Source organism: Calidris pugnax, unplaced genomic scaffold, assembly GCF_001431845.1.
Source record: "Calidris pugnax isolate Ruff unplaced genomic scaffold, ASM143184v1 scaffold196, whole genome shotgun sequence".
NCBI lineage: Eukaryota > Metazoa > Chordata > Aves > Charadriiformes > Scolopacidae > Calidris > Calidris pugnax.
Genome location: NW_015091042.1, coordinates 3,464,184 through 3,483,674, shown reverse-complemented (window position 1 = coordinate 3,483,674; position 19,491 = coordinate 3,464,184). Strand labels below are relative to the sequence as shown.

The window sequence follows — 19,491 nt, the reverse complement described above, 5'->3', positions numbered from 1 at the left end:
CCATTTCAGAGTGGCTTAATGCAAACCTGGAAGCAGCAAACTTATTGGAAAGTCACAGCTGAAGTACGGCATTATATGCCAAATAATTTGTTTAAGTTACGTTAGGTGGGAACACCAGACTTGTGAAGATGGACTGATCGTGCTTCCACTCAGTGAACACTAACACGGTGTTGAAGTTTATGGAAGTGTTAGTACGGACAAAAATAAGCTTTGTGAATTGTTGAATGTGGCCGGTCAGAAGTAGAAGTAATGAGCGCCCAAAATTCAGGACATGGAATGAAGTGATTTAATCAGGGTAAATTATTTTTTGTCATGAGGTTTATTTACTTTGTTTCTGTGCTTTTTTCCATGCTCGCTATGTTGTTGAAAAATACTAGGAGTACCTTGTGTGGACAATGCATGATTTTTTGCTATCTGGAGCTGTATTGTCGTCCTTTTATTTTCTCTTTAGGAATTACTGCTAAGCTCTTGGTGTTTTATGGAAGAGTTTAAATACTTTGTTTAGTACATGCTGTGTTTATTAAATAGATATACTGTGTTGAATGATAATCCATTCATAGAGTAAAAGGCTGCTGTGCCCAAGGATATGTTAAAATCTCTCCAACTGCTCATACCTGCAAAACAAAATCTACCGTAGTAGATCAATGCAAAAATCCGTCCAGTCAAATAAATATTTCCATACATATTTAAGGAAATGGGGAGAAAAGAGTCTTTCTTTTGTGGTATCCTGACAGCTTGCGGCTGTCAGCAGTTATGGACTTCATTGATGTGAAGTTGAGCATCATGTTCCCATCCTGATATTAAGCAATCCATTCATTCATTTGAAAAAAAATTTCATTTGACGTAATAGGATGCTTTATTGAACATTTTTTTATATGTATACCAACACTGTCAAATTTTTGCTTCTATATTGCAAAGCATTTTAATACCAATCTTGAGAATCTTGGTAAAGATAGCTAGTATTCGGGAGCTACTGAATCTGTAATTTGGAACAGAGTACAAGAGTAAATCATTTAAGACCTATAGCAGACAAGCTGAGTGTTAATAAGATGACACAATTTCACTGAGTGTAGAATCATCTCCTTGAAGGCAAAAAAATAATTTCCCATGAAATACCTTCTTTACTTAGGCTAATTAGATTCACATTTGAAAAATCTTCACATTTAGCAATGGCCTAATTATTTAGCCAACTAAATATATAGCTTAACCAAAGAGACAGTCAAAAGAGGAATTACATCCTGTTTTTTGTATGAAGTACATTTTTCAACTACTACAAGAATTTAGGTCCAGCTGTATTACCATAGTTATTCCTGTGAGAAAGTCCAAATCCAGAAAATGTGTAATCCTCAGGGAACAGGAGGCTGTTGAGAGAGGGCATGCTAGAATGAAAAAATGGATGGAAAAATGGAAAGGCTAAAACATTAAATTTGGCTTATCTTTACATTTTGTTCCTATATCGTCGAGGCACCATTTTCTGTTACAAGATGCATTGCATTGAATTCTGGAGGTTGCTTTTTTTCTGGCTGTTTAACTTATACCTGTGCTACTTCTGAACCAGATGGGTCACTTTGTCCTATCTTTCTTTCTGTTGTAGTTACAGAAAAGGTAAAGGCAGAAAGTGTCGTGTGGTATATGGTTGTCAAGTATATTTAGATAAGCAATAGCTAATTTTATCATAATGCATCTAATTAATAACCCAGGCTCTTTAGACAGTAAAATATCTTCAGGACCATTTTCAGTATAAGCACTGTATGCAAAATAGTGGAATAGTTGTCATGCACCTTGTAATAGATTGTTAATTAAAAGTAAATAGGGCTCTTAAGTAGAAAATGAAATTATCCCATCGCTTGAAATACCTTGATGCAGTTTTTATTACAGGTTGCATATGGTATCTGTTAGGAATTTGAGCATGGGTTGGTTGTTGAATTATTGTGTGGATTAGCTGTAGTATTTGAAGGTTCTCGACTTTAAAAGCATGTGTCTGTTTTAAATCCTACATAAATTCCTCACAGTTTTTTCGAACAGTCTGTAACTCTAACCAGGGCATTTTTAACACCACAGCTTCAAACAACAGCAGGAGCAAATCTAAAACATTGCTCTGAGTGGTTTCATAACATCATTAGAAGATTTCATTTTAATTAGATAAATTCCCCCTTTCTTTAACTTTTCAACCTTTCTTCCTAAGTTCTACAAGGCAAAGGGTAAAAAGACTAACTGAATTGAATTAAATATTAAAACATTAAAATTGGCATTTTAGAGCTCATGAGGAAAAGACAGGGGAAAAAAAACTCATGAAAAACATATATTTCATGCATATTTTAGATTTTATTTTAAGACCTTTCCAAAACTATTATGGATATTCTTAGTAAGAAATATTATAGGCTGTGTTGTCTCCCAGGGCAGCTAAAGTTTCCAAAAGGAAGTTCAATCTGTAATACATCTTTCACATGTTATTTTAATAAAAAAAGCAAATATCATTTGTGTGTTTCCACTGCTAAATGGAGACTCATTGTTTGGTCATGTTTCCCTACATCAGCAAATACATTTAGAAGGAATAAAGTAAACTTTATTTCAAGTTACACTGAAGTAAAGCATTATGTGTATGTTACAGTAAAAGTGATTTGAGGCTGAATGTAAAAACAGCTTAACTGGTGTCTCCCTGTTTGCATCTCTATCCAGGTTTTTTTTACATGCATGGATTAATTTGCATGTATTTACATGTTTGCAACTTTTGATGTTATTAAGCTCTCATTTCTCCTCACTCAAGAGCAGAGAAACTTTATTGGTAATCAAGTACCGTGATCTACACAAGAGTAAATGAAAGAGAAATTACATTTACTTAGTTTGCTGTTGCCATTTCTCCAGAGCAACTTGTAAATTGTATAAAGAAAGTCGAGGGAATCTGTTCACTGCGTATAAGCATTGATCTGCATTGTAAAACCAATAGCTCTTTCACTCTTGTGGGTCATTAGTCTGAAACGTGCTGAAGGAATTATAACAAGTCTTTGCAGACTTTAAGTGTTCTATAGCATGAATGCAATTTGTCTTACTAACGTGTTGTCCCTGGTATGGGTAGAAAATGGGTCAGGCCCTTCGATGCCTTGTGACACGTGGTGTCCTGGGCAGCATATCTTTATCTCGTGTGTTTATCTTGGTTTTGAGGCACACTAAGCAGTAACTTGTTTAAGAACATAAACTTGGTTCAAACCCATTTGAATGATGAAATCTAGATTTGTTAACAGTGTCAAAAAAAAAGCGATAACTAGGTTTCTTGAGAAAACAGCAGCACTGTTTAGATGGACCTTGTGTAAGTTTTGCAGGATGAAACTAGAATAAGAAGTTCACTGCTCCTATCTGTTGATTAACAAGGGGAAAAGGCAGCTACCAACTAGTCTTCATTGATATAAAACTTGCATGCAGAATTCTTACAGTTATGCCCAGGGGCCTGTCTCGACTAGAGCTAGGTTCATAATTGCTTGTATATATACTAAGGAGAGCTTATTTCTTTCAATAATCAGTCAATGCCAGGAGGATCCTTCCCTCCCTCCCTCCACCCCTGGGTGCCAGGCCTGAGCTTCCCTTAGGGCCTGAACAAAGGAAGGGCTTCAGGTGCCGGGGCCTAACGCCCAGACCTGGAATCAGAAATGGGGGTTTAAAGCTGTGGAAACTGGGCCCATCAGGTAAATTTTCCTATTGGTTATCAGGCTGTAGGTGACAAAAGAGTTATAGGAGAGCTCCCATGTGAACGAATGTGGTTTTTTGGATTTAATCCCAAATTAAAAAATGTAAATAGTGACAACCTAGGCCTACCAGGCCTGTGGGAGCTGGCAAGATGTTCTGTGCTAGTCAAAGGCTTCTATTCCTGCCTCTGACTGTAGAAAAAAAGTGACTTGGTTCCCTTTGGGGATTGCGTATGGTTCAGTTTTATATACTGATCAGTGTTTTTAAATGCTTTTAAGGCTTTTAGACCAGGTGTTATTTGAGGAGTCAGTTTCTCTGGTCCTTTGTGAGCTGATGGAGCACTGAGGTGTCGCTGAGTGATTGACATACTTCTGGGTTTGTCACCTACTTTTTATTTAATGTGAAGAAACAGTGAAAGAGAGGAAATATAGAAATATACGTTTATCAGGTTTTTTAGTTTTGTAGATTTATTTCTAAATATCCTTGCCTTTTTTTTATTCCTAATGCCACCCTGGAAACTGCAGCCCATTTATGAGGAAATTGAATTTAGTTTTCTGAAAACTGTGTTCAGGAATGAATTTTTATTTGGCTTTTATTGTTTAGTAGACTCTGCATAATTTGCCAAAGTCTACCAATTCTTAGTTGACTTATATTTCCTTCTAAAAGTTGGGGTTTTTTAAAGTTTGCACTACATGTTATTTGTTAGGGATGTAACCTGACATCTCTGGTGACTTCTCAGATGGTCTCAAAGCTTTCTAGATGACATAATTGATACATCATATAAAGAATGAAAAAGAATGAAGCTGCTCAGTGACTCACTATGCCACTATGTGATAGTTTAGGACAGGAAGTGTGGAATAACTATGTGCAGCTGGATCTACAGGATGAAATTAAATCGACAGGAAATACTTAACCGAGCTGGAATTTAACCACATCCAAAGTGGAATTTGATGTGGAAACTAGCACCTTTAATTATATGACATCTTTTTCAAAGGAACACTTATGATTGTTATGTGGCCACAATCTTAATTTTCTTGTGTTGACACTAAAATTCAGTGACTGATTGAACCAAATTTTACTTCTCTTGTGAGAATGCCAGGATCCTAATTGGCTTCATTATACATCCTTCTTCTGTGCAGTATTTAATTCCTGAATGGAAATGCATTTATGATTTTCTAGGATCAAATTATCCATCAATAATGACTGATGTTATTTTTGCCATTTGACAAAAGAATTAGAACTATGCCCCCTCCATCTCTTCTGTTGATTTACTACAATCGCAGAGTGTGGTCAGGACTGACTTGGGTCAGTATCATGTGAGTATGCATAAAGTAAAAACATAATCAAAACTCTTCTCCCTCTCCTCTCTTTCCCTGGAACCTTCTCTATAACCTGTCACACAAACTTAACTTTTTCTTTTTTCATCCTATTATTGTAGTGCCTTGGAGCCTTAATGACAGATCCAAACGCTGTTGGGGTGCTACTCTAAGAAATATTTCCCATTACAGAGTGTGCAGTAGGGAAAGCACATGGAAATAAGAACATAGCACTGAGTATACCAGAATACTCCAGTGCTAAATGTTTTATAGCGGACATGGAAAGGGACAGGCTTATGGGAAGCACTTCACCTGCTTTGGGGACAGAATGGGATAAAAGTGGATAGCTAATTGTTTCAAAAGTGAAGTAGCAAGTGGTGTGGTGAATGCTCACAGATAATCTGGTTTAAGATTGATACGAAAGCCTGGATGAGGAACCAAGTATGGAGTACTTGACACAGTCAAGAAGGGGATGAATGGAAAGTGATCTGATTAGATATGGACTGGAAATTATTTATTTTTCGGTTGGAATAAGATAATGTCTGCTCAGTTTAAACTGTGGGACTAAAAAATAAAGGAAATGTTATGCAGAAACTATTAGAAGAATTAAAGCCAAGTCCTAAAAAAGATTTGAATTGAGAATATGGTTTGAAAATGTGGGTCTCAGCTTAGACAGAATAAGTCACAACTCAAACAGAGAGAGGCAGGGGAGAGAGAAAGGTCCTTCTGCCATCAGCTTAAATCTGTGTTTGGTAATGATTACCTGGAAATAGGCTAGAGCTAGAGGAAGTGTAAAGATGTCTTAAACCAACCTGTAGAACCATGTTCAGTTACATTGAGGAGGATTTTCCAAAAGATACACTGAAGGAGTTGTTAGATAAGAGCATGAAAAAAGGGAAAAGATATGAAAGTCAAGAGAAAAAAAAACGCTTCAGAAAGAAGAACATGGTCAATTCTACTATAAGATGATTAACAAAGAGAAAACAGGTACTTAGGTTTTCAGAGCTGGGAATATTTTTTAGAGACTTTGATTATGCCCTCGTGATGCAAGCTTGCATCAAAGGTTTACTAAAGCATAAAAGGAGGGGAAAGTGAATTTGGGTTGGAAGTTGATGGCCATATTATGGGAAAACAGTGCAATAGCCAAAATAGACAGGAGAGGGAACTTGGAAAGAATCGAGGGCCATTACTGGTGGATGAAATGGCAGGATGGATAATGTAATAAGCTGTTATTTTTATCATGTTTTTATCACCTAATTCTAATCCTTGTGAATTATAACATCAATTACAGAATGTGCTACTTGAAAATTAGATATCTTTATCATAAATTCTTTTCTATTGTCTTGCCTTCTATACCCGTCCTTTCTTTTTCCCCGTTAAAACAGTTGGCAAATCTATAGCTTGCGGAGCTGCACATTATGTCATTGGTACATTGAGGCACATGTATCAGCACAGTTCATAAATGGAAGCAGCTGGTTTCCTCTGCACTTAAGAGAATGTACAAACACACAACCAGGATCTTCAAATCCTCTGTATGCTTTGGATACAATTCCTATCCTGAAAAGCCATGCTGTGATTTCAATTAGTGCAGATGTGCACCAAGCCACCTTATTGGCTCAGAAAAGAATTCTTTTGTTTCAACACTTGAACTGCTAGATCTGGTTAATGTTACCAAATGAAAAAAAAATAACATCACACCTATGGTATTAGTCTTATACTCCAGTATCTGAAAAAGCCTTGGCAGGGGAAAAAAAAAATGTTATCATCTCACAGGGAAAAGCTGAATTCATACACAGGAACTGCAGGATTACTTCGACATTTTACTAGTCCCCTGTAACACCAGCAAGTCCCATAAATGCCTAATGGAAAAACAGCAGAAAATGAGATCTGCAGCAGGCCTTTAGAGATCAAATTTATGTTGCTGAACACTTTTTTCAGGTCAGGTTTAAAGGTCAAAAGAAAGTGGATAGATTAAATTTGCTGATTTTGCCAACTTTAAAGGCCCCTTTTAGAGGTTTTCTGTTTCTACGGGAAGCCCCAATATGCTTTTGTATAGTTTTGTGCAACAACTGAAATGTATAGAATCTTTACTGTATTTTTCTCATGTGAGAAAAGCACTCGTATAACAATACTTAGTTATCCCCAGTGTGCCCTTGAGCAGCATCTGATTTAGATCCAAGGTATGTTATCATCTTGAAGTAATTAATACTTCCTATTAATAAAGTTTTTAGTGTATATTCATTTTATATGCAGGCTAAGACTCATCTATCACAGGGCCAGCTGTGATAGCACAGTGACAAAAATAGTTACCCCAATTCATTTTCACACTTGTGTTAAAATTTATCTCCCTGTTTCTCACACAATATTTTTCCCTTCTGTATCTCCAAGCAGAAAAGTTATCTCCCAGTGAGCATCGCTAGCTTTTGCACTCTCTGCTCGCTTAAATGTGAATAGAAACAAACTATCATATTCTCAGTTGAGAAGGAGGAAAGTGGAATACAAAAACTTACCACAAAGGACGTTCTAGATCACCGATCTCTGCAAACGCTAGTAACAAAATGAATGACTGGGAGCAGGAGGATGACTGTTGGGCAATATCTTCAGAATCCGAAGTAACTGGGGCATAATGCCAAAAAATGTCATTTTTAGAAACAAAACACCCTCTTTTCTACAGGGTAGTAATACTACACAAAGACAGCTTGAATTAGAAGCTTAGTTTCTATACATGAAGCAGTGCAGAACAAACAGCATGTTTATATACCTATATTTTGTTTCATGTTTTTATTTATATGGAGTTATTTTGTCAGTCTTTAAATGTTTGAGTAATTCAGCACAAGATCATTCAACATTAGCTCAATGTGAAATCCTAATAATTCCCAAGTCAAAAAGTTTGGACCTAACCTACTCACTTAAGAAAGTCTTGGATGTCTGTCAACTGTAGTTGTTCTCTCAGTGTATATAAGTACTTGTAAGTTATCTTACTTAAATTAATAGCAAATATTCACTCAGACTTTTTAAAAATTACTTTGAACTTCTACTTTTTTAAAATTTTCTAGTGGATACTTTTCTACCATGTGATGATTTTTAGGGCATGAGGTTTTCACTATAGTTCAAAATTTTATTAATATAGGATTCAGCAAAGACCCATAAACAACTGTGTTGACTTTCAACAGTGTGTTTCCTAAGTACTTTTTAACATTAGGTGTGTCTTTGCAATGGAGGAATTAAGTGACATCTTTAAGTACAGGTTTACCGGTATCCCCATAGTCTGAAGTACGTTATTAGCCACTCATTTAGGGAAAGCTTTTCATTCAATATAAAACAATAAACACTGAAGAGTGTTATTCTTACAGTTAAGTTCTTCGGCAAAGCTTCTGTTAGGATTTGACGAGCTAGCTGTGATGAGATCTTTCTGCCTTGTGTGTAGTCCTGTGGGAGGTTTTGGTTTTTGAACTCAGCTGCTATGATGAGTTTCAATGTTATGATGATTTTCAAGCTCAACCAAAGTGGACGTAATAATTCCAGTTTCAGTGCTAACTGAAAAATTTACTGAAATGTGAGCCCAAATATCCAGGCATTTTCAGTGAAATATAGCTGTCTTTTACAATCACAAAGACAGAAGATTGCCTGACCAGATACAGACCTTGCTGAACTAAATGAAATGAAACTTAAGGCTTGGGTTTCAGCTTAGGAACAACTTATCACAAAGCGTGCACAAGCTCAGGGTAAATTTGAAAATTCTCCTTCCAGAATGGAGCTGATGGGACAAATTTTAATAAAATTGGATACATCTGCAGTGGTATCATATATCAACCAAGAGGCAGACAAAAGAAGTAGGAATTTATTGGAGGAATCCATCTGACTTTTCTTGTGGGCAGAATTACATCTGGCATTTGTGAGGGTGTGCCATTTCCCAGATCTTCACAGTATGTTGGCAGACTATTTTAACAAGCTTGGTTGTTCATTTGGGAGAGCATGATCTCTGAATAGATACATAATTCACTGTAGTAAAACCAAGGTACAAATCATCCTCGGAACAGACTCTTTTTTGCCATAAGAAGAATATCTAAAGGCAAATACAAATTTGTAACAGGCAGTCAGAAAAGCAGACAAAGTATTACTGTATCAAAATGCCAGACATTCAGAAGATGTTTCATAAAAGTTTAATTTTTCAAATGGCACCTTGTCATCTGTATCCTCTTCTCAGAACATAGAATGATTATGATGGTAATTGTGGAAAATTGCTAGTCATCAGTGCTATTAAATCTCTAAATTCTAAAATGTATCATACAGTCTTGAAATTGCTGAATATTTTCCAAGGACTATTATTCGCAGTGAATATTCTGAAGTTCCTTTGCTCTGAGGTTGGAGTGGACAGGAAGATGGCAGGGTACGTGAGATATAAGCAATCATCATAGTGGAGAGTAGATGCTAGAAAACCAACTTCATGGGAAGACTTCTGCAACCCCTATGCATCTGAGTGCAAGTAAATAGGGTCAGAAGACACCTCAGTCTCTGTTTCTTACACATATGCCAAAGAACTGCTGTGCTGCAACCCGTTCTCTGAAATCTGCTTTTTTTCAGCAGCCTCAACCATGGTATTACTCGGAGGTGGTGGATGTGCAGTCGTTACTAGACTTCAGTACTGTTGGATTTAGAAAGTTAAGTGCACAGCTCCACAGGTCTGAGGTGCTCGCTCAAGAGCAATGTAATTTCTTTGCTTCTAGAAAAGGCCAGGGCTGCAGTTTCTAGTAAGTAACAGTAATTATCTCTGGCTAAACCCAGCCAGAGTTCGGTGACATTTTCCTACGATTATGTATATCAGTGTTAAGCTAGAAAGGATGAAGCAGACTCTTTATTTGGTTCTGGTTCACACTGGAAGAAATCGGTTGGGTGCTGGCAGTAAAAAAATCTTGACTCTCTTTGTTGGCTGTTAAGTGTCTGAAGTACTCATTTGGTCAAGCCAGAGCCTAAAACCTAAGCTAAATCATCATATTCAGAGAATAAGTTCTTTCTGTTGGAGCAGCTTTGTCTGTTTTGGTGCCCAGAAGGGAAATTTGCCATCAGACTACATGTCAAGAAAGTAGATTTTTAAACTCAAGTTCAGCAAACATTACAAAATCAGGACCCGTTTCACTGTTGGCACAGTGGTGCTCATTTGTAAAAGCTAATGTAAAGCCCTGGCCAGCAAGAAATTTATTCTGTTCACATTTCAGTTTTGTGCCCTGGTGACTGATTAAAAAAAATAATCTTTTTCTTTTTAAGTCTTGGTGCTTCGTAGCATCCCTGGAGAATAGGTATATGAGTAGGCACATTAAAGATCAAGTTAACCTTCACAGGAGCCACTATCCTACAATAAACTATTTTTCAATGAGTGTCATTCCCAACTTTTATGAAAATCTCTTGGTGTCTGTTTCCGCTATGGAGCAAGTGTGCTGGGTGTGCTCGGAGCTGGAGGGGTTTTGCTGTAGAACGGGAGGAAGAGCTGAATGTGCTCACGTGGTACATTCACCTGGTACAGGTGAGGAAGGTGAGGAAGAACACCTCTCCTGCCCGCCTGGGGGTTCTTTGGCTATGGAAACAATAAATGAGCAATCCATTTGTTGGTGGATCCTGTTTAAATTATTGGTGAGGACAGGTAATATTTTATAAACCAGTTATTTCCAGTTATATTTTTTTGCATTGAGTTTCATGGAGTAAGATTTCCCTACTACAGAAATACAGAACATAAACGGAAAAGGAGTAAAAGGTAGTTTGTGCTTCAATTTAGTACATCTGAAGTGAACAAAGCCATCCATTGTGTTGCTTTCGTGTCACTGTTGTTAGATATTAATTTGATAAGGACAGAGTATGTTAAAATGGGGACTGGAAAAAAATGTTGAGCTTTTTTTTTCCTCCTGACTGCTTTATCACACATTATAATGTTTATTGTTGAGATTAAGTACTCTCTATTCAAGCAGTAACAAGTTTCATAGTGGAACAAAAGTAAGCAGCACTCACAAAATTCATTTTAACAAAAAGTGTGAACAGAAAGATATGAAAACTATTGATTATGTTGTCTGTGGTGACATACAAACAAAGTGATAACTGTTCACATCTATAAAAGTTGAAGAATGGCAATGTCAGATTGTGCAAAGATTAACATAAGAATCTGACATCTTTGGTGAAAATTTATAATTACATTTGACGCTTTGGTAGAGATTGGAATGAGGGTGGAATCTTGTCAAGTAATTTTTTTTGTTGTTGTTGTTCATGTCATTACCAACTACTTAACCCTTCGATTAACAACAATTATTACTATGGAGAAACGTGACTTTTGGAGAGGGGAATGTATTGTCCTGTGATTTATAGCAGTATTCAAACATCTGTTTCAGAAGGGAGCTTCTTAAGCTTAATTTTGTTCTGTAGAAGAAGTTCCAAGTAGCATCATGTAGATATTGGTCTCCAGGGAAAATTTTGTGAAAATAGCTGATGTGTGTCTCTTCTGCCCTATCTGAAAAAATATCCAAGTTCTGAGTATCAGAAGGTTGAAGAAATATAAAATATTTATCCATGGCTTCTTAACTGTGGTTTGGAGGTACCATCATTGCTTTCCTGTTATTTCTAGCAGAGTTTGACACCACTCTGCCAGTGGCTGGCTTCTTACTAGACTCCTGACTGGGTTGGACCATAGATGGTGATGAGGAGCCATTGCAGGGACAGGAGTAAAGAGAAAATCCTTGATTTCCCTAGTTAGTTGTTCTGAAGAGAGAGCAAGCTCCAATAAATACCCAATCATTCGGCTTTTCTATAAACAGAGGCGTGTCATTGATACAGATACATAAAAATATACCCAAAACTCAAGTCGGAGACTTTCCATGTTTGTTCTGAGGAATGTGTGCTGCATTTTACTTCGACATGGACCAATAATTTTCATTCCCTAAAATGAGGTTATTTACTATACTGTTCCAAATTGTTCTAGTTTAGCTGTTTAAAAAGTAGAAATTATGTTTATTTAGCATAAGGAATGAATTTAAGCTCTCAGAACTGAGGAGGTGATTTTGAGAGATCCCAACTTCCCTTTCTTATAAAAGCAGTAAAACATAAGCTTAAATGCTGATTTTTAAAGGAGAGCTTTTTCATTTACCTTTGTGTCCAATATGTCAAAGTTATTCATTGATATTCTTATCTAGAAAATCATGGTTATTGTGTATAAATTAGCACACAAGTTAACAATGTTAAATACGTTATGATAGCTTTAGTATCTGTTTTTCTTACTCTATTTTCAAGGACACAAATTGGATGGGCAGAGTTTCAAGTAAAGGGCAAAGAAGAGCAGGGAAGGTTTTTTTGTAACATTCTTGTAGCAGAGCTCATTCCTGTCCAAAGGGCTGTCTGCATATATGGCTGTAGGCATTATTAAGATCTCATTGACTTCATAATTTTGAATTCAGGGAAGCTCCATGTGAAGTTGAAGGGCCACAGGAGGGACCATAACCTCTAAGGTGTTATTCTACTCCTAATGCGTTTACATGGTTCATTTGCAAAGTGTATGCATTTTGTGGTGTTTATTTCAGGGTAAAATAGCTAATTTCTTACATTATTATTTTAGAGGTAGCTGCACTATCTGGGGTACTGCTCTTTTAGAAGCTGCTGAACATGGGAGTCTATATGCTTTGTCCACATATTTTTTTTGTCCATATTTTTCAAATACGCAGATATCTAATATATCATAGACTTCTAGCATAATTTAGGTTGGAATGGACCACCATTCCAAAACCAAACCACCAGAGGTTTGTTAGAGCAAATTTAAAGCTTACACAGTTGTTTTATGGTCAGTCATTTTGAATATTTCTAAGGATATTCTGATGTTTGACTGCTATTGCGAAAATTCTTTTCCCATTCAGGACTTTTTCAAACATTATAAAACTTACGTGAGTTTCAAAAACAGTTGGTTTGAATCCTGCAATTTCAAATGCAATTTTTTAAGAACATGAACTCCTGTAAATCTCTCTTCTTTTTCCCCGTACACTTCAACACTAGAAGAATAAGCATATTTAATTAAAGTAGACAAACTAATTTGGGCACTAACAAATAGGAGAGACGTTGGTTCAAGGGGTTAAGCTGATCTTCCAAAACCAGAATTGCCATGTTGGAAATATCTCCTTGAATGCGACTTTATTTCCATAAAGTAACAGCTTTGGAAGCTTAAGTGAGTCCAAAGAACTCACTAATTACCAGTTACCTGCATGCAGTCCTACCATCCAAAATTGCATCATGATGTCTGTATGTGAGCAGCCTCCTTCAGTATTTGGAACTCACTAATTACCAGTTACCTGCATGCAATCCTACCATCATGATGTCTGTATGTGAGCAACCTTCTTCAGTATTTCCTGAAATCCATTTTGCAAACACTGGTGTTTTTAATGGAAAAATCTGTGATTTGCAAGTGTTCCCATCAGAAGCTGTACATCATGTGGACATTTAGTACTAAACCCATCTGCAGAAGGGCCCAGTACCCTTTTGAACTTGGGTACCAAGTTTTGGGGGTTTCCTGTTCTCCAAATCATTTTATTTGAAAATTCAGAGGTATTTTGTGTGACGAAAATTTAGTTCTCTGAAAAAACGTTTGCTCTGTCATATTTCCTATATCTGTAGTCTGATTTTCTGTGAAGGTGAGCAAATAATGGGACAGGAGTGGAGTCATTTTCAAGTACAGGAGTATGGAAAATGTTCAATAGAAAATTAAAACTTATTTTGAGCGTTGAAGCCTCTCGAGTAGCAGTGCAAATTGAAGCCCCCACTGAAACCTGCTACTCCCACAATAAGAAGACATCACGGAAAATAGTGTCGTAGCAGAGAAGTTTCCCCTCAGGTTGTAAGATCTGGGAGTGAAAAAACACCACTCTCCCTGGTTACAGTGGTGGTTCTGCTATTAAAAGTGGATTACTGAGGTGTGAGCTCATGAGTTCATTAAAAACAGGAACTTAATGTATTACTTGGCTCTAAAAACTAATAGTTGGGGTATTCCCCCCACCCTTTGTATTTGAAGAAAGTGCTCATTCAGACTATAATAATTAATGCTAAGCACTTACACAGCTCATTGTATTTAGTGTTGTGCAATTATTGATACCCAAATTAATATAAGTGAAAATATCTTTGTCTAGAGTTTAGCAATTGTCCATATTTCAACTATCTTTCTTAATAATTATTAGAATTAGCATAGGTCCTGACCCTCATTTATTTGTGTGTTCAGAAACAAAGTCATGCAACAGTCTTTATCTAATGAAAATTAAAAGGCCAAGCAATAACATTAATGTTCTTTTAAATAATTAATTTTAGTGTGTGGAAGTGTGAGCAATAAATGTTTTATTGTAAATCCTGATGTGGTAATTAATCCAAGTGATTAGGACCTAATTGTGTGTTCACAGTAAATGTTATATTTGCTGTGAAAGAAGTTTCTTTGGAATTGTAGTTCTGGGGTTAGAGTGGGGAGAAGGGTGATATTTAAAAGGAAATGTTACTGCACTTAAACTTGGTAAGCCAGATATTGAAAGAAATACATCCTTTAGCATTTTGCCAATTACTTTTTTAGTTCTTCTGAGCATTTTGTTTTATTATGCACTTCATTTTATGCAATAGTGGTACTTACACGTTAAATTAAATATATCATAAGGATACGTAGGCTGTTTAGAATCAGCTGACAAATACCTTGGGGAACAGGAGAGGGTAGTTTGGTTTATTAATCATTTACACCTTAATTTGCAAATAGCAAAAGTACCATTATTCCATAAAACTTGTCATTGCTTTAATGCAAAGAATAAGTCATCCTGTGAACAATGTTAGTTTCAGGTGTGCTGGTTGGGCTTTGGAGAGCCCTATCACACACCCAATGAATTCAGATCTCCACAGAAGCTTTAGAGCTGCTCTGGATTTTCAGGGATATAATTTATGGAGTTTGGATCCTTGGGTTTTTATGTGGTTTGTGTGTTGTTTTTTTTCTCAGCAAAATTACATTTTATAAATATACCGTATGCTTCTGTGGTTGTATATAGAGCTCTGTTTTGCCCTTGGTGAGCCTGCTTTACTTAAACAGACTCAGTTAAAGGATGACTTAGCATTTCAATAGTGCAATAAGCTTTAGAAATCTTTTGTGTTACCTCTTGATCATGTCTTTTTTTTTTTCCCCTCTTCCTACCTACCATGCTACCGTATCAGCATAGTCTTTCTGATGATATGATCTTTATTAGTGAAATAATACAGTCTTTCTTTGGGGCTCTTGAAATATGTTCTAACGATGATGGTAATGACTTTGATTAATATTTAATCCCCATGCTGCTATGTTCTTATAATTTACAAGATCTCAAAGGTAGTTGGGGGGAGGGAAGAAAGGTTTCTGCTTAAGTGTTTCAGCATAAGAGTGCTTTGGGAAAAACATACCTATGTTTTATTATACCTTATATCTGTTCGCTAACCTGAATTTAAGTGAAACCTTTCACAGCATGACCACGTTGTTGACAGGGAAGTCTGTTAGGTATAGAAGTCATGCTGGAGTTGACTGATTTTTCATGGCATTGGACTCATGGCTGTATTTGTTTAAATTGTGTAACAGCCAGGTTGCTCTGCGTCACCTGGGAATCCTGGTGCTCTGAGGGCACAGGTACAGCAGTGCATATATTAGTATAGAGCAAGAGGTTGGTGAGGACTTTTTTCCTTTTTTTGTGATTGAGCAGGGGAACTAATATTTATGAATACAACAGGGCAAGCCCAAATTAGTTTCCTCCTCCGCTCCAAAAGTCACAGTAGTTGTGTGCAGAGTCACATAACCAAAAAAGTCTCTTGCATCTAGACAGCAGAAGAATTTTTATGATTTTTCAGGCCATGGAATATTAAAGACAAGAGTCTTAAGTCAGCACTATTGATAAGCAAGCTTTAAACAGTTCTCCACAAGACTTTGTACAGTCATATCAAATAATCTGCATTTTTATGAGATCTTTTGATGCTCAATGAGGAGATTATCTACTAATACAGCAATGGTCAGTCATTGTTTCTGTCTTTGAGTGTTTTACCTGTGTATATAAAATAAACCATTGTGCTGGTATAAGCACATTTGATTAAAAAGATACTCCTATTTGTTCTCTTCTTGTTCAAAGCTGTTTGAATAACTAAGGAATAGACTTGGTTGAAATGTTTGCTTATAGAGCTTTCAAACTGAGGATTAACTGTCTAGAGAATTAGAAATTCTCTATGCATTTGTAGTTACATAGATTCTCTCAATTTACTAATACACTGTAAATATTATGTACACACCAAACTTGAATGAATTCAACATATGGTTGATGTTTACATAATTAATGAGATGCCAAATTATATTAATGTAACTAGCCATACACAAAAAGGCAAATATTGCACAATCATCAAGGGCCTAAATTAACCATACCTTATTCTTTACTTCCTGAAATGCTATTTTGCCACAACAGGGACCCTGGGATTGTGCTCAAAGTTGTGGAAATTAAGATTGAAAATCAATTATCTCATTGTTCCAAGCGTCATAAATAATAGAATTGCCAGTTTTTAGACTTCTGGTTATTGTTTCATGGAACAACAATTGGTATTTCTCAGTCTACTTTTTGGTCTAAGCACAACATTATCCTCATATTAATAGGTGGGCTAGGCAAATCTAATTTTGACAGTTATTTTAGAGGGATGAAAGGTGAAAGAAACAGTTTCTCTCTTTAATCAACAATTTAACAAATATTTTAAGATGCATGGCTTTCTCGGTAAGGATTAAATTGGTTTTCAATGAAGAAAAAGCATAGCAAAGTGGTTTGGGGATACTAGGAAAAAAGAAGAAAAGTGGCTTGTTCTTTATCGGAGCTTGTTTGATTTGCAGCTTATATTTTATTGATGGTAATGCCCTGTACTTTATAATACCTTTCAACACAGAATTTCAGTCATTTCAGTAATGTTAAGTAATTAAACCTCCCACTGGTTCTGCCAATGGAGGTGTATTTATCATTATAACTATTTTGCAAGTGGGCAAACAGAGGCAAAAAAGGTTGAATTACTTTAATCAAAGTAATAAAATCTCTAGGCTCCTGTCTCCCAGATGATGTTTAATACTTCCTCTAAAATTTTGTTATAAATTCAGCATAAATAAAAATAGACATCTCGCTCCCTGAGCTTAATGATCTCACTTAAAACTGTGTGCTGAAATTTAGAGAGAATATAGCAATTTTTTTGCTTGCTCACAGAGGGGCAGACTTTAGGGAACTGTGTCAAACCATCATCTTAAGATCTTAATTCATCTTGCCAAAATGAGCTGAACTAACTTTGTAGTTTCCAGAGAAATAGGAGAACTTTTTTTTTAGGGGCATTTACCTACACCAAACCCAGGTGTGTTACTGCTCTTGGGCACGTGTGTGTACATCTCTGCCTCATCATTAAAGTTCTCATCTCTACACTCTGCGAGTCCACATCTCATAAGTGAAGTCACACAATTATTTTGTCCTAAATGGGGCTTGGAGGACCTTCCTGGAGAGTGCCTAATTTAATCAATAGTAATCAGAATTGAAAACAATTTCCAAATAGTTTAAAACTAAAAGTGCAATTGCTAATATATGCATAAAATATTTTTTTTTAACATATAATGTCAAATATTGGAGGTTTTCTGCTACTGTTGTAATCTGATAGATACTAATATGGCAGCAATCAGAGTTCACTTCAGCAACAAAGAAGCTGTTCAAGTCTGAAAGCAATCCTCTCCTCCTGACACGTTGGCACCGTCATAGAGGAAAATGTCACGCTCAATATAAGCACATTTACTGACAGTTAGGTTTTTTCCTATGTTACTTGAAAACTGTTTGAAACTTGGCTTTTATCAAAACCAGAAACACTGGCCACTCAGAATGATAAAACAATAGTTTACAGCTTAGTCATTTTCCAGTTATAAAGCAATACTTTCATAAAAATAAACAATGCATACAGGAACAAGCCAAAACAATTACTCAGAGAAATTGTTGCATTCTTGCTGTCCTTGCTTTCTGATTTAAAACAACTGTCTCCAGGAGGAACTGGACAAAAAGCAGCGGGTTTTGTTTCATTAAGTAACCACTTGCTGATCACTACAAGATAAAATATAGTTCCAAAATGCAATTGATACCGTGTAGGTACTTTCTAAGTTCCTAAATGACCTATTTCATGAGGAACAGGTACATAGATTAAAATAATGTTCATGCATTTCACCAATTTACAGACTGAACGTTTCCCAAGTGGATAGTTACAGAGAGCCTTTGTCCTTCCTCGAGAAAGTAAAAAATTATTTAAAGCACAAGCAGCTTCATGAATAAAGGTCATGTTGTTTATTTAATTTGAGGGGGGTTCTTAATTATTTCTGGAGGTTTTATCCACATCCTGAGTATTTTAATATCTCTATCACTTGATACTATGCTGTCACATCGCAGTAAGGAAAATAATGTAGCAAATAATTTCAAGCAGGAGCAGCTTGTGAGTATAAATGTTTGAAACTCAGAGGAAGAGGTAAGGGGTCAGTAAGTGCTAACCTGACGGTGTTGCACATTCCAAGGATTATGCTCAGAGATTTCAGTGTTGGAGACAGTTTTTAAATTGTTCCCTGCTCTTTTAAACTCACATAAGTGCTAAGAGAGATGAAGAGCTTTTGCTGTAACGTTCCAAGAAGATTCCTTCTGGTTCCTGTTCTGAAGGAAGATGATTTCATTGCCTTGTCTCACGGTGGGTGGGACATGGGCTGTACCCAATCTGTGCTCCATGCGGTTCAGAGGATAGAAGGCAAAAGTCTTTCAGCCTCTTCTGGTTGGAAGGACACCTGGAAGCCTTGTGTAAGTTCTTCTCCCTGGAGAAGGTACCTGGTGGTTCATTCTCCATCCCATGGATTGCCATGTGTTGCATCTTCGCTCCTTCCAAGCCCTGATATTCCTGCTAGACAGCAGCAGCTGAGAGCGATGGCAGAGCAGAGCTGAGGGAAGTCTTCTTCTGCCCAAGTGTGTGGCTGGATGTTCTCTTTGTGTACAGAATACAGGAAACTTAACCAAGAGCTCTGACTTGGTTATGTCTGTCGCTTGACACAGCGAGCTCTTTTGGCACCGTAGCAGTCTCACTCTTTCACTGGAACTGCCAGCTTACTTGAAGTTAGATGATTTCTGTAGGGCTTTACTGAATCACAGTATTTATCAGGACTGTCACTACCTAACTGTCAAACTTTCCATGTGCCTGAAAAATACCACCCTTTAGATGGATGAGAGCGTGATGTCGTCATAATTGCTTTTTTATGTAAATGCTTGCTATAAAATAATTTTGGATTAAATGATGTGTTCCTTTCATGTTGGCAGAATATAATTTGTCTTAAATGGCAGCAGACTGTTGTATATGTGTTTCTGAAAGTTAAATATTTTGATTCACATTTGCGATTTATTGATTTTTACATTGTTACCAAATGCCATTTCACAATCAGCTCAGAATACCATGGTTCAAAATC

At 36.5% G+C, this 19,491-nt stretch overlaps 1 protein-coding gene across 1 annotated transcript in view; it reads left to right on the top strand.

Moving 5' to 3' along the window:
* The window catches only part of ADK (adenosine kinase), a 296,855-nt gene that overhangs the window by 194,350 nt on the left and 83,014 nt on the right, over positions 1–19,491 (top strand). The gene's annotated exons all lie outside the window — the stretch shown is intronic.